Here is a 14,524-nt window from a genome sequence, read left to right as displayed (position 1 = left end):
TGTGTATCTGTACGTGTCTGTTTTTGCATGTGTAAGAATGTTTCTGTTTTTTGTATGTTGTTTGTGTCTGCGTCTATGTATCTGTGAATTTATGTCTGTGTGTGTATGTGTTCCTTTAAATATGTATCTGCGTGTCGGTGTGTGTGTGTGTGTGTGTGTGTGTGCGTGTGTGTGTTGGTTTGTTTCTGTAACTATGTAACTGTTTAAATGTGTTTTGTAACACTAACTGTGTCTGTGTCTGTCTCTGTTTCTTTCTTTATCTGCTTTTGTCTGCGTTTTTGTTTTTGTATGTGTTTGTGTTTGTTTGTAAATGTGTAAAAAAATGTGTAAATGTTTGCAAAAAGTGTCAATTCGTAAGCATACAAAAATCTTAGTTTTTCCTGGTTATGAAAACAGATTCGATCAGTAATCCTTCATAGAAACATCTCAAAATTCACTATTTCAGGTTGGGAGGTTTTAAAAAAGGGCAAATTGTAGTCCAAAAAGTCGTTCGAGGAAAATGTTTCGCAGCTGAGAATTTTTAGTAACTGCATGATGCAGCACCTCGTCTCAGGGGGAATGTCTTGGGGATGTGTCTTGGGGATGAATTTTGTTTTTATCACTATTTGTTCCACGCTATCAAGTTTTTTGCATACAGAAGTTTTCCTTTTGAACGCTTTTTGTGTTCAATGAGACCTGACGAACGTTTTTAGCAGATATTCGTTCGTATGTTTCATAAGATTTTACAGCACCACCGTAATCCTCTTCTCCTTCAATTAGTATATTAGTGTAGCTTCTAGCACATACTTGAGCGATGTTTTTTTCAATGACGGATTTTGTGAATCAGCTCCAGTTTTGTATAGAAAAACCCAAAAAATTTATTGCCTCGTTAACTTTTTCATTATCAAAACTGGGTCAAGCGTGTTTTGTTATTCTATATGTGCTATAATTTTTTCTATTTTTGGCTCGTTTTTCCATACATCAAAATCTTTTCAGGGATTCTGCTACTGTCCAATACTCGTCAGAAAAAAAACCACTGTAATTTTAGTTCCATAGACTTTTCGCAAAAGCCAAGCTGATTCCGGTATAATCTTCTCTAGAATAAATCAGAATCACAGAATTTTTCTCGGACTGATCGGCCCATTGCCATGTTGTCTCAGACTTGTGGTTTAGAGTTTTCTCTCAATAGTTTGTAAAAATCTAAAATTGTCTGTTTGTAAGGTGCAGAGATTTATGGCGTGTTCTCGACAGCAATAATAAAACAAGAAACTGCCTCAGAAATCAGAGCCATGTATCAGCTACAGACCCGAAGCAGTTCTTTCTCCTTTATATTTGCTGCATCATTATTGAACTCGGGGATGAAGAATGGGCCTGCGATTTTTTTTGGTTTCGATGATTTGAAGTTCGCTATGCCAAATTTGTTCCTGTTGAAGAAATGGAAAATCTAATTGAAACAAGCTAAATTTTACCCCTTGGGCATATTGCAACAATATACTATCTGAAGAATTTTTATTCATTTTGCGCAATACTTATTTTAGCGTATTTTAAAAAGTTTCTCTGGTCTTTTTTGTTACTTTAAAACAAAAATGACTTATTTTGAATGCAAATTGGAAGAGTTCCGAGATGTAGAATCTCCACTAGACATTTTAGTGTTGAAAACACAGGCTAAGCTTGTGTTTAGGTTAGGTTGAAAAAGCACGAGGAAAGGAGAAAATTTTTAAAATTCTTTGCTGAATAGAAAGTACAATAAAATGGATTTTTGGGATGCGATGATGCAGAGGACATCTCCATGGCGTACTTTAGACACGATTATCACAAGATTGTGAGTAAAAACTCATTTTTAAGGCACTGGGCAAATAATAAAATAATAATAACATTCACATGTGTTCAGTGAGTTTTTAAGGGGATGAGATCACCTAAATATCCTTAAAATTGACAATATTAATTTAAAATTGTTGCATTATCTGGAGCTAAATACGGAACTTACGTGATTAGTTTGGGGCAGTTTAATGAATAAAATTTTGATCAAACGTGGCGTTTATGTAAATTTTTAAAGAAAAACTTGGTAGTTTTGTTTTTAAATGGGGTAATGAATTTTATGAAGTATTAATATTTTGCTCGAAAAGAAATCAGATCACAATGCAGGGGAATGAGATTGGATGAACAACGCTTTGACAACATCAAGTTCGAACAATTTTTTTAAATAATATGACGTAATTATTATAGTTAATGGGATATCCAGAAAAGTTTTGCCGTCATAAAAAAGATGTTAATGTTTATAAAGCCACAAAAGTTTGGTGTAATTCTTTACGAAATTTTTACTTAAAAAGACTAGATTAATTTTAATCTTGATATCATGACGGAATCAATTTATGAAAGGGCATCAAAGGAGAACTTTTGTTGTTTTAGCTAAGTTGCTAAAAAATCAGCAATAGCCAATTAGTTTAATAATTGAGAAAAATTCAGATAAATTTTATTATAAATTGGGTAAAACTGTCCCTCGTCGAGGTATTTTTTCAAAAAATTTTGGAAAATGGGAAAATATTGGGTATATGGGCTCCAAAATTTTTCGGAGTAAGTTTATTTCTTGATAAAATGGGGAGAAATATAAAATTTTTGTGTAATTTCTGAAAAAATTTTGTGTTTTTTGAATTTTGTTGTAAATTCGTCGCCAAATATTTTGATGAATTTTGTTTTTATTAGTATTTGTTCCACGCTATCAAGTTTTTTGCATACAGAAGTTTTTTTTGAACGCTTATTGTGTTCAATGAGACCTGATGAACGTTTTTAGCAGATATTCGTTCGTGTGTTTCATAAGATTTTACAGCACCAGCGTAATCCTCTTCTCCTTCAATTAGTAAATTAGTGTAGCTTCTAGCACATACTTGAGCGATGTTTTTTTCAATGACGGATTTTGTGAATCAGCTCCAGTTTTGTTTAGAAAAACCCAAAAAATTTATTGCCTCGTTAACTTTTTCATTATCAAAACTGGGTCAAGCGTGTTTTGTTATTCTATATGTGCTATAATTCTTTCTAATTTTGGCTCGTTTTTCCATACATCACAATCTTTTCAGGGATTCTGCTACTGTCCAATACTCGTTAGAAGAAAAACCACTGTAATTTTAGTTCCATAGACTTTCCGTAAAAGCCAAGCTGATTCCGGTATAATCTTCTCTAGAATAAATCAGAATCACAGAATTTTTCTCGGACTGATCGGCCCATTGCCATGTTGTCTCAGACTTGTGGTTTAGAGTTTTCTCTCAATAGTTTGTAAAATCTAAAATTGTCTGTTTGTAAGGTGCAGAAATTTATGGCGTGTTCTCGACAGCAATAATGAAACAAGAAACTGCCTCAGAAATCAGAGCCATGTATCAGCTACAGACCCGAAGCAGTTCTATCTTCTTTATTTTTGCTGCATCATTATTGAACTCGGGGATGAAGAATGGGCCTGCGATTTTTTTTGGTTTCAATGATTTGAAGTTCACTATGCCAAAATTGTTCCTGTTGAAGAAATGGAAAATCTAATTGAAACAAGCTAAATTTTACCCCTTAGACATATTGCAAAAATATACTATCTGAAGAATTTTTATTCAATTTGCGGATCAGCGCAATACTTATTTTAGCGTTTTTAAAAAGTTTCTCTGGTCTGGTCTGTTACTTTAAAACAAAAATGACTTATTTCAAATGCAAATTGGAAGAGTTCCGAGATGTAGAATAGCCACTTGACGTTTTAGTGTTGAAAACACAGGCTAAGATTGTGTTTAGGTTAGGTTGAAAACGCACGAGGAAAGGAAAAAAATTTTAAAATTCTTTTGATGAATAGAAAGTACAATAAAATTGATTTTTGGGATGCGATGATGAAGATGACATCCCCATGGCGTATTTTAGACACGATTATCACAAGATTTTGAGTAAAAACTCATTTTTAATGCACTGGGCAAATAATAAAATAATAATAACATTCACATGTGTTCAGTGAGCTTGTAAAGGGATGAGATCATCTAAATATCCTTAAAATTGACAATATTAATTTAAAATTGTTGCATTATCTTGAGCTAAATGCGGAACTTGCGTGATTAGCTTGGGGCAATTTAATGAATAAATTTTTGATCAAACGTGGCGTTTACGTTAATTATTAATAAAAAACTTGGTAGTTTTGTTTTTAAATGGTGTAATGAATTTTTTCAAGTATTATTATTTTGCTCGAAAAGAAATCAGATCACAATGCAGGGAAATGAGATTGGATGAACAATGCTTTGACAACATCAAGTTCGAACAAATTTTTTCTTATAATATGACGTAATTATTATAGTTAATGGGATATCCTGAAAAGTTTTGCCGTTATAAAAAAGATGTTAAAGTTTATAAAGCCACAAAAGTTTGGTGTAATTGTTTTTAAATTTTTTATTTATATTGACTGGATTAATTTTAATCCTGATATCATGACGGAATCAATTTATGAAAGGGCATCAAAGGAGAACTTTTGTTGTTTTAGCTAAAATGCTAAAAATTCAGCAATCGCCAATTAGTTTAATAATTGAGGAAAATTTAGATAAATTTTATTATAAATTGGGTAAAACTGTCCCTCGTTGAGGTATTTTTTCAAAAAATTTTGGAAAATGGGAAAATATTGGGTATATGGGCTCCAAAATTTTTCGGAGTAAGTATATTTCTTGATAAAATGGGGAGAAAAATAAAATTGTTGTGTAATTTCTGAAAATATTTTGTGTTTTTTGAATTTTGTTGTAAATTCGTCGAAAAATATTTAAAACTGATTTTGATTTCAAAAAATGGGTAAAATTTGATTGAAATTGGAACCAAACTAGGTAATTTTTTGAAAATTGTAAAACTTACACTCAAAACAACTGAATTTGTTAACCACATTGTTTTCAAAAACCGTATTTTATAAGTTTATTTTTGTGAAATGAAAAAATCAGATAAAAATCAGAAAAAAATCCTGTGGAAGATACATTTAATACTCAAAGTTACATAAAAAATAATGAAAACGACAATTTTAAAGTTGGGTTATTACAAAAGCGAATATTTCGACCAAAAAACTAAAATTAAATAGGACTTTTATGACGATGTTGTTTTCATACAACGCTTTTTAGAATACGTTTTTGCGAATACTAACTTTTCAAAAGAAAAAGTTTGTTATGAAGCTGGGGGAACTTTATGAAAATACAATTTTGCGAAAAGGATGTTTTAAAAAATAAATTACATGCTAATTTTGATATAGTAGTAATTATTAGATTTTACAAAAGAACGAATGATCAACATTCGCTGCCATAGCTGTAAAAATCTATGAAAACAATAGATACAGAACTCTCAGTTTTTCTTGCGCTTGCGAGCGCAGAAATCAATCAGAGAAATATCAGAGAAAAACTTACTTATTTTTTTATGGTAGTTTAGAAAAAGGCCAAATTTTAGGCCAAAAAGTCAGTCGAGGAAATCGTTTTGCAACCAAAAAAATTTAGTCACTATGTGACCCAGAAGCTCGTCTCAATGTGTGTTTTTGTGGATGAGTTTTGTTTTCATCGCTGTTTGTTTTTACGTTCCACACTATCAAGGTAATTCCAGCGGAAGCTTTTCTTTTGACTTTTTTTTGTGCTCAATGCGTTGTTGAGATCTGACATACGTTTTAGCAATTATTCTTTCAATTGTTTCATAGCATCCTGTTAACCCTCATGTCATTCAGTTGTTATAATAGGGTAGCTTCTGGCATATACTTCCGCGGTGTTTTTTAAAATCAGATTCTATCTCTTTGTCTCTTTGTTTGGCTCCATTGAATCAGCTCCATTGAACCAGAAAGACCCCAAAAATTATTGCCTTGTTAAATTTTTATTATCTTAATTGGGTCGAGAGCATTTTTTTCTTTACGTTCGAAAATGCTTTCTGTTGTTGGCCCATTTTCCCAATCATCACAATCTTTTCAGGGATTCTATTTCTACACAATGTCATAAAAATAACCAGAAACACACCACCGGAATTTTAATTCTCTCTTCGATAAGCCGAGCTTAGTTTGATACAGTGGTCTATAGGACAATTCACACATACAGAATTTTTCTTGGACTGATCTTCTTATTGCCGTGTAGTTCGAGACTTGAAAAATTGTGTTTTCTTTCTGCCTGAGTCTATAAATGTCTCTTTTTAGGGTACAAAAAATTCTGATGTGATCTCGATAGTGATAATGCGGAAAGGAAACTGCTTCGGAATTGAGAAGTTGCCTCGGCGTATCAGCTACAAATCTAAAGCAATTTTTTCCTTTATAATGTCTACCTCGGGGAATAGGAAGTGCGGCTTGCAATTTTCTTTCAGTTTCAAAGATTTGCTTTTCATCAATCCTGTTTTTTTTTACTGTGGAACAAAGCGGAAATTCAAACAAAACAAAATTAATTTTGAGCCCTGTAGGCATATTGCAACGATCTACTCAGTGATGAATTAATATGATTTTTTCGTGCCAGCATGATGGTTATACTAACACATTATACGGTTTTATGTTCTCTTTTTGTTTACTTCATAACAGAAATTACCTACTTCAAATGGAAAACTGGAGGATATCCAGGTGATGAAGAATCTTCACTGGAGGGTTTTGAGTTGACAACTTAGGAGAGGTTTGTAATAAAATTGCTGAAAAAGCCCGAGAAAGAATGAAATCTAGTTACAGTTGATATCTTGTATAGAAACAACGTAAGTTTGCTCAATGAAATGAACTTTTTTTGTGATTTGATGAAAAAAATCTTTTCCTCATCACGTAATTATGAGATAATTATTACGAAGTTTTGAGTAAAATTTGAATCATTAGTGCTGTGGGCACAAAAAAAGATTAATCACATGAGTTCTGTGACCCTCTGCAGGGATGAGATCAACTATTTATCCGTAATCATAACAAGAATAAGACAAAATGATTGCAGATTTATGAGCTACTCGATATATTTGTATTCTGGACCTTTTTGGACATATTAGTGAATAGTATTTTGATCAATTGAGGAATTTATGAAAAAAATAAACAACAAAAATAAAACTTTGTGGGTTTGTTTTTAAATATGATTAACCCTTTTATCAAGTGATATCTTTTCCTTCCAAACAATTAGGATTACAATACAGTGAAAGAAATAGTATGAACAATACTTTCATAACATTAATATTGAGCGAAATTTTTACTTTCAGATTTTAAGAATGTAATTACTATAGTTAACGGGATCACTTGAAAAGTTTAGACGTTATTAATAAGAAGTTGAAATTTACAAAATCTGAAAAACATGGAGTGATTTTTAAAAAAAATGTTGGTTAAGTTTTAATGTAAAATGGTTAAATTATTCTCCATCTTGATGTCATAAATTGTTGAAATAAAGGGGTAACCTGAGAGGTTTTGTCGATATAAATCAGATGAAAAAACTTATGGGAACGATTGCGAGGAAGTAATATTGTAAATTGGGAATAATGGTCCGTCATCTGGGAAATTTCTCAAAAACATGGATAATACTGGAAAGACATTGGTTAAATATGATCCAAACTATTTTTGGAATATGAATTTTTTTTGGTATAATGTGCAAAGTTTGGAAATGTTGGGTAATTTGGAAAATTTTTCTTTTGAAGTTGGTTGCAAATTCATTGAAACACGATATAAATTTTGGGATGCTTTTTTTTTCAAAGTTGGGTACAATTTGACAGAAACGTGAGCAAAATCAGGTATCTTTTTGTAAAATTGGGGTAAAATTGGCCGAATAGGCATTTTTTTAAGAATAGTTTAATTTTGGGAGGAAATGGGAATTGGACAAGAATTAAGATTTTTCTTTTAAAAATGGTATTTTTGGCAAGATTAGTTGAATTTTGCAAGAATTGGGATAATATTAGCAAGAATTGGGTATTTTGCCAGATTTGGGTGTTTTATCGGAGGAACTGGTAACTGTTGTTGCACGAATTGGAAACCTTTTGGCTAATTGGTTGATGTTTCCAGACACAAATTGGCACACATTGGATAATTTTTATGAAGAATAGGGTATTTTTTTGCGAAAAGTGTTAATTTTTTTGGCAACAATTTTGATTTTTTTTGGCAAAAATCTGATTTTTTTGTTATACTTTGTAATTTATTAAAGTTTTTCAAATTTTAGTAAAAATTGTATTATTCAGTAACGTCAGAATTGGGTTATTTGTAGCAAAACTGTTAAAAATGGCAAAATTTTATCAACACTGCAAAAAGACCGGGAGAAATTTTGTACAAAAATTGACTGATATATAATAAAAATTGAAAAAAATGGCTTCTTTCAATTTAAAAAAAAACATGCGAAATTAATGCACAAAGGAAATGTTTGGAAGCGAAAGCTGTGCTGTTAGATTTTATCATCTAGACACTATTAGCTACAACAGATGAACAACAAGGAATGTATTAGAGCGGAAAATTAATTATCACAACTGGACCCAATTGCCCTTGGTTTAACAAGATAATGTGACAACTCTATTGTTCTCTCTCTCTCTCTTTTTCATCTGATAGGTACTTCTTTGGAAAATAGATGAAAATAGGCGATGCCTATTATTAAAGCGTCTGTACCTCCATCAATCCCCCACTCTTGCTTGGCTTATACTCTGCATATCTGAAAGAGTCTTTTGCTAAATCGACCATGCTGTGTTCTAAAGATACGCAACAGAAAATTGATTTGAAGCGCAATATTTCTCGCATGATTCTGTCCGCAAGAAAAAATTGCATAATACTAACTTAACGAGCAAGATTCTGTTAGATGAACTGGTGAGAAGCGGCAGCCTCTTATAAGATACCCTCATAAAATAATTAGATCTCATCATTCTGAGTTGTCCCGATACTAAACTGCACCGTCCACTCAAAAATTTTTACCCAGGCAATGAATTATCACAACTGGAAATTGGAATTCTCTTTGGTACGGTGATCAGTTTTTCCAAACTTTTTCACAATTTTTGTTTCAAAAATACGTAGATTGGGGTCCTAGACCTCAGCAAGTATGTCAGACCAATAAAGAACGCACGATGGGGGATCATGCGTTTAATAGTACATAGTCTCGAAACATGGAGAAATGCACGAAAGTCTGAACATGAACGCGCGAAACTCTGGACTTGAAATCACAAAAGTCCAAACTTGAACGCACAAGTTTTTGAACATAAGGCCCCGGGAGAGCTTACAAAATCATTTTAATTTTTTCTTTAAAAATAGTTGGAAATATGTTTGGTCGAACACTCCTAAAATTGTGCTCACTCAATTAGAAGCTTCCTACGACGGAAGAAAGAACTTCAAGAGAGTTCAAAAATGTCTGTTTCTCGAACACGTTTTATTTGTTTTTCATGTCTCAACTACCAAGTTTCTATGTCAACAATAACCCTGAAATCTCTATCGATGAAATTGACAGATTATAAGTATTACGTGTGCAATCAATATGGATAATTATCTGGAATTATCTGGAGATACTTGATAGTGGAACTATTTGAAGATATTTGATTCTGTCTGGCTCCTCAATTTGGGTACAGTTTCAACTGGAAAAGAGCAAAAGCACAAAAGCGGTTTCGGTTTTCTCGTAATCGGAAATAATAATTGATTGTTTTTGCTTTTAAGCAAGGGCACAATGAAAGGTAAACCAGAACAAAATGAAAGTAAAGAAGTTCTTGATTTATTCAGGAAATGAATTTCAAGTGTCTAAAACATGGATAGAGGAGAGCAATTTTTGCCTGAAACTTTATTCTTGAAGAATGCTATTAGAAAACCTGATTTGACTCTTTCTAATGTTTAAGCAATTTTAATAGCCATATCAAAAAATTGTTATAGCTTTTTACCATGTCAAGTATGATGGACGGGCCAGAATAGATCAGAAGTCTAAACTTTCCTAGTTTGTTCCCGGGTCGAGGTTTTGTTGAAAAATTGAAGTAATAATTGCGGTCAATAGCAGTGAGAAAAATTTACCACAAAGTGCCAGCATATTTTTGCATTGAATGCGGTGAAAACGTTGGTCTTTTGTAATTTTTGCAGTTTTTGGCAGTGAAATTTGATAAAGTTTGTGGTTTTTAGCCGCGAAATTTTTACTTTCTCTGCATTCACCAGATTTCCTACAACAAAGCAGTCCTACTTGAGTTTGAACATCTCACCTCCTCCATGACACTAACTTCTTTCTCCACTGCGCCATCTGCCACTGATTTCTTTGATATTTCCTTTTAAATGAAATCAAACTCAATAAACGTTATGAAAAAAAAATTTTGTAAGACATGCGGATTTAACAAAAAACTTTTTATATTCATAAGCGATGAAAAAAATAATTCACCAACAAAAAGCAGCTAATATAAGAGTTTCACCGCTTGAAACGGTGAAAATTTCGAATAAAACAACGAAAAAAAGTTACAATGATTTTTAGTGGTGAATTTGGGCAAGGCTTGCTATACTTAATAGTGAATTCTTCTCTTTTTTTTCAGCGCATTCGTAGCGTTCAACGCTAAAACTCGCAATTTCACATCTTTTTACCTAATTCACCGCAAATATCTTTTTTTGGCAATTTTTAGAGTTGACACCTTAAACAAGTTTGCCTATAACTGATATTTCGTTTAAGTTTTTCTGAACCGGTTTAACGGGCATGTGTTGCCTGCGCAAGGGAAGCCAAAATATAATTCTCAAATTGAATGGAGTTTTTTTTGGCGCAGTTATATTATGGGACGTTCGTAAAATCCCACGGCACAAAAACTAAATGCAGTAGATAACCAATTCCCTCAAAAAAGTTCATCCCAGGTGACAGTACTAGACCGCAAGTCGGTAATTCCAGACCATCCAATACAACATATGTTTATATCCAAGCCGCTTAGACTGAAGAGACCTATGTCCAGAATTTTGTGCGCTCAGAAATATTTTTGCGCTCTCATAAAAACCCTATTTATATATTTGCCCATTAGAAATATATTTGTGGTATATATATACGCCCATTAGAAATATTTGTGCGCTATAACAACCCTATCTCTAGATTTCGTGCGTTAAAAATTATCTATGACCAGACTTTTTTGCGTTCCAAACCAAAACTCGTGCGCTCCAACTTCAAAACTATGCGTTCATGTCAAAGTCTATTGTGCATTCAAAAACAGCCATGTCCAGATTTTCGTTCCTTCAAAAACTTTTGTGCGTTTTTCGTGAAAGCAAAAGTGCGATTTTTCTTGCGATGTCAAAACTGTCGTGCGCTTTTATCCAGACCTATCTCCATTCCTATTCATATGAAGTGTGCACAAATTTTTTATGATGTATTCATTTCAAGTACAGATATCTTAGGGTGGTTTTTGTGATGAAGTACCCCAGTAATTGTTACATTCAAAAGCTGCTCGATGAATACATTGGTTGAAAGGAATGCAAGCCATTAAACCTTAATTTTTTTGCAACTTCAGCAATGTTCTATAATTTTGCGCATAAAATCGTGCTAAAAAAGCAAATGGTTGGATGCGACGTTTCTTGCGATTGATTTTGATCAACTTTTGAACTCTGAACTCTTGCAAGTGAGCTGAGATTTATTTTGTAGAAAATTTTCACTTGAGTGAGCACTCTTGTAAGAATGCTTACTCAACTATGCGCTCCATAGTTCTTGGCTTTTCTATTTCCATTCAAACAAAAAATCGTGCACTCAAAAATCACTATGTTCGGACATTTATTTGCAGAAAACTGTCTATGTCCAGACTTTCATGCGTTTAAAATTGCCTATATCAAGACTATCCTGCGTTCAAAAACACCTATGTCCACAATTTTCTGCCTTCATTTTTATTTCCAAACCGCGTAATTTTGAACGTACGACGCCCTCTGGTACGTTCATTTTGGTCTGGACATGTCAAACTTTGTTCTGGAACTCCAACCTGGGATAGATGAATTGCCAGCCCCTTTATCAGTATGCTGTGATGTAGAGCGAATGCTGAACTAGTTGAGAGCTAGAGAAAATCATGTACACCAAGAAGGTTTGCCGATAATGTTCCGGACCCGCTCATCAACAATTTTGACTTTTTGTCTACCAAAGGAAGAAAAGTTCAAGAACAGATGTTTGAATTAAACAATTTGATGCAAACTCAAACAACTAATTAAGATAAACAATGCCCTGCTGCATAAGAGCGCGCATGAGATCTGCCATTACTCAGACTACAGAAAAAACAAACAGCAAGTTTAAAAAAAACTGAAAAACAATACAAACTGCAGGCGCTGAATATCTAGTTCTAAATGCATCTAGTAACGTCATATCTAGCCATTCAATCCAGTCAAAACATCGGTGTTGCCCTGATAATAAACTGCACTATCCCCTCCAGAAACATTTATCAGGGCAAAGAATTGTTCCATCTGAAAACTGAATTTTTCTCGTACAGAAAACATGTTTACCGGCAGTCTCCTCAATTTTCTTCGCATTTGCAATCCCCGCTCATCCAGAATTTAAATTTAATTGTCTACCAAATGAAGAGTCCTTCAAGAATACATGCTGATTTTAAAAAAAATGATGCAAGCACAAGAGACTAAATGAATTATCTGATGCCCTACCACATAAGTGCGCTCAATGAGACAACTACCTCAATAAACATTAACTAAAAGACATTAACTACATCAAAAGATCAAATTTAATTTTAAAAGCATCAAAGTCAAATTGCCATTAGATATAATCTAAATTAAATAAAGTTTCTTTTCCATAACAAAAAAATATTGTGAGACTAGTCCCTAATGCGTTTAGGTAACAGTCAACAAAGATGAAAAAAAGTCGAGCTCAAAAAAGTCGAGCTCAAAAGCGCGAAGTTCAAAAGTCCGTCAAAACAATATAGGCCAAAAAAATTCAAAAGTAATAAAAAAACAAACTATCTAAATAAAATTTAAAAAAAGTTAATTTAAAAATTCTTAGGAAATCAACAAAACCTTTCCTTGATGAGAATAAGCCTTTGAAGCAAACAAAATCACTGCAGATGCAAAGTTACTCAAAAACTAACGAATAGTATAAAAAAACACAAAGTATTGAGCCCGTTAAAGTCATTAGCTAATATCCGATTTTTTTATTTTATTATTTCGATTACTAATCGATGTTATTAAACTGAGAGGAAGAAGCAGCATAGACATTGAACACTCACAACTTTTTTAAGAAAACGCGTATTGTCAGACAAAATACCAGCTGTTATGGCATGAAATCACCAAGCATGTTTTTGTTTGAAATGCAAGAAAGTGGATTTGAATTATCATGGACTAAATTACAAGTCAACAAAAAGAAAAACAAAAGAGGGAAATAACAATCCTGAAAATTTCGAAAACCATATAAGCAACATCAAATTGAGGAAAATAAATTTAACGCGACTAAAACAATCAGCGAATCCGTCCTAAGTTTACGATTTTTTGATTGAACTTTTTTCAACACCAATGGGATTTTCATGTTCAAAATAATGTGACTGAGAAAAGACAAAACGATATTTTGTTCAGCTGATTTTTGTTCAAATTTGGGTAACTTATGGCGAAAACTGGGCACTTATTAGCAAAGTTTGGTTGTTTATGCAAGAAATGTTTATTTGGCAACAATTGGGCATTTCTTCGGTAGAATACCGCAGTTTTTGGAAAAAATGGACAGTTTTGGTCAGGAATTGGGTATTTTTTTGGCAAAAATTTGTTTTTTTTTCTGCAAAAAAGTGTAATATTTGGCACGATATCGGTAAATTTTACAAACAAAATATAGGTTTTTGGTCAACAATTGAGTGTTACCTGGAAGACGTTTTTAAGAGGAGTTGCGTAATGTCTGGCAGCAATTAGTTATGTTTAAGCAAAATTAAGGAATTTCTTGGGAGATACTGGGTAATTTTCGGCAAAAAGATTAATTTTGAAAAGAATAATGTATTATTTGTCAGCAGAAAATTTTTCATGGAAATTGATTTTTTTAGGCCAGAATTGACTGAGTTTTTTTGAAGAAATTGGATGAGTCTTGTTAAAATTGGGTATTTTTTGGGGGTTAATTGTGTAATTTTGGTAAGATTTGGGATCTGTTTGGCAAACATCTGATTTTTGTGGCACAATATGATAGATTAATGCAGGGATTGGTAAAAAATCGATTTTTTTGTTTTTATTTGGTATCTACTTTTAATAATCTTTACATTTTGGCAAGAATTAGATCAGTATTGAATACAATTGCGTAATTTGTAGCGGTATGTTGTAAAATGGACATACTTAATCAAATATGCAAAAAATGAGTAATTTGCGGTGAAAAAACGGCTGAATTGCAAACCGTGAAAAAATTTTCTATCTGAATAAACGAATGGAATTAGCAAAAAATATGCTCAAAATGTGTTTGAGAATGAACATTCTGCTTTAAGATTATAGGAAGTAAATAAGATTAGCTACAAAAAAGATGCTTTAGGTCGGACAATCAATCATCACAAGTTAACGCATTTCCTCGGTGATAATTAAGATCAGTTGGAAGTTCAAATGTTATCACTAATATTTTTGGGTACTTCATTGTAATTTTGCTTGGGGCTCCACCTAATTGAAAAGAAATATAAAACCCTTTGCTAAACTACCCAGCAAACAGACAATTGATTAGCCTATACTACCTCT

Source organism: Convolutriloba macropyga, chromosome 15 (assembly GCF_964194025.1).
Source record: "Convolutriloba macropyga chromosome 15, txConMacr16.3, whole genome shotgun sequence".
Classification (NCBI taxonomy): domain Eukaryota; kingdom Metazoa; phylum Xenacoelomorpha; order Acoela; family Convolutidae; genus Convolutriloba; species Convolutriloba macropyga.
Note: the sequence above shows the minus strand (reverse complement) of the source record.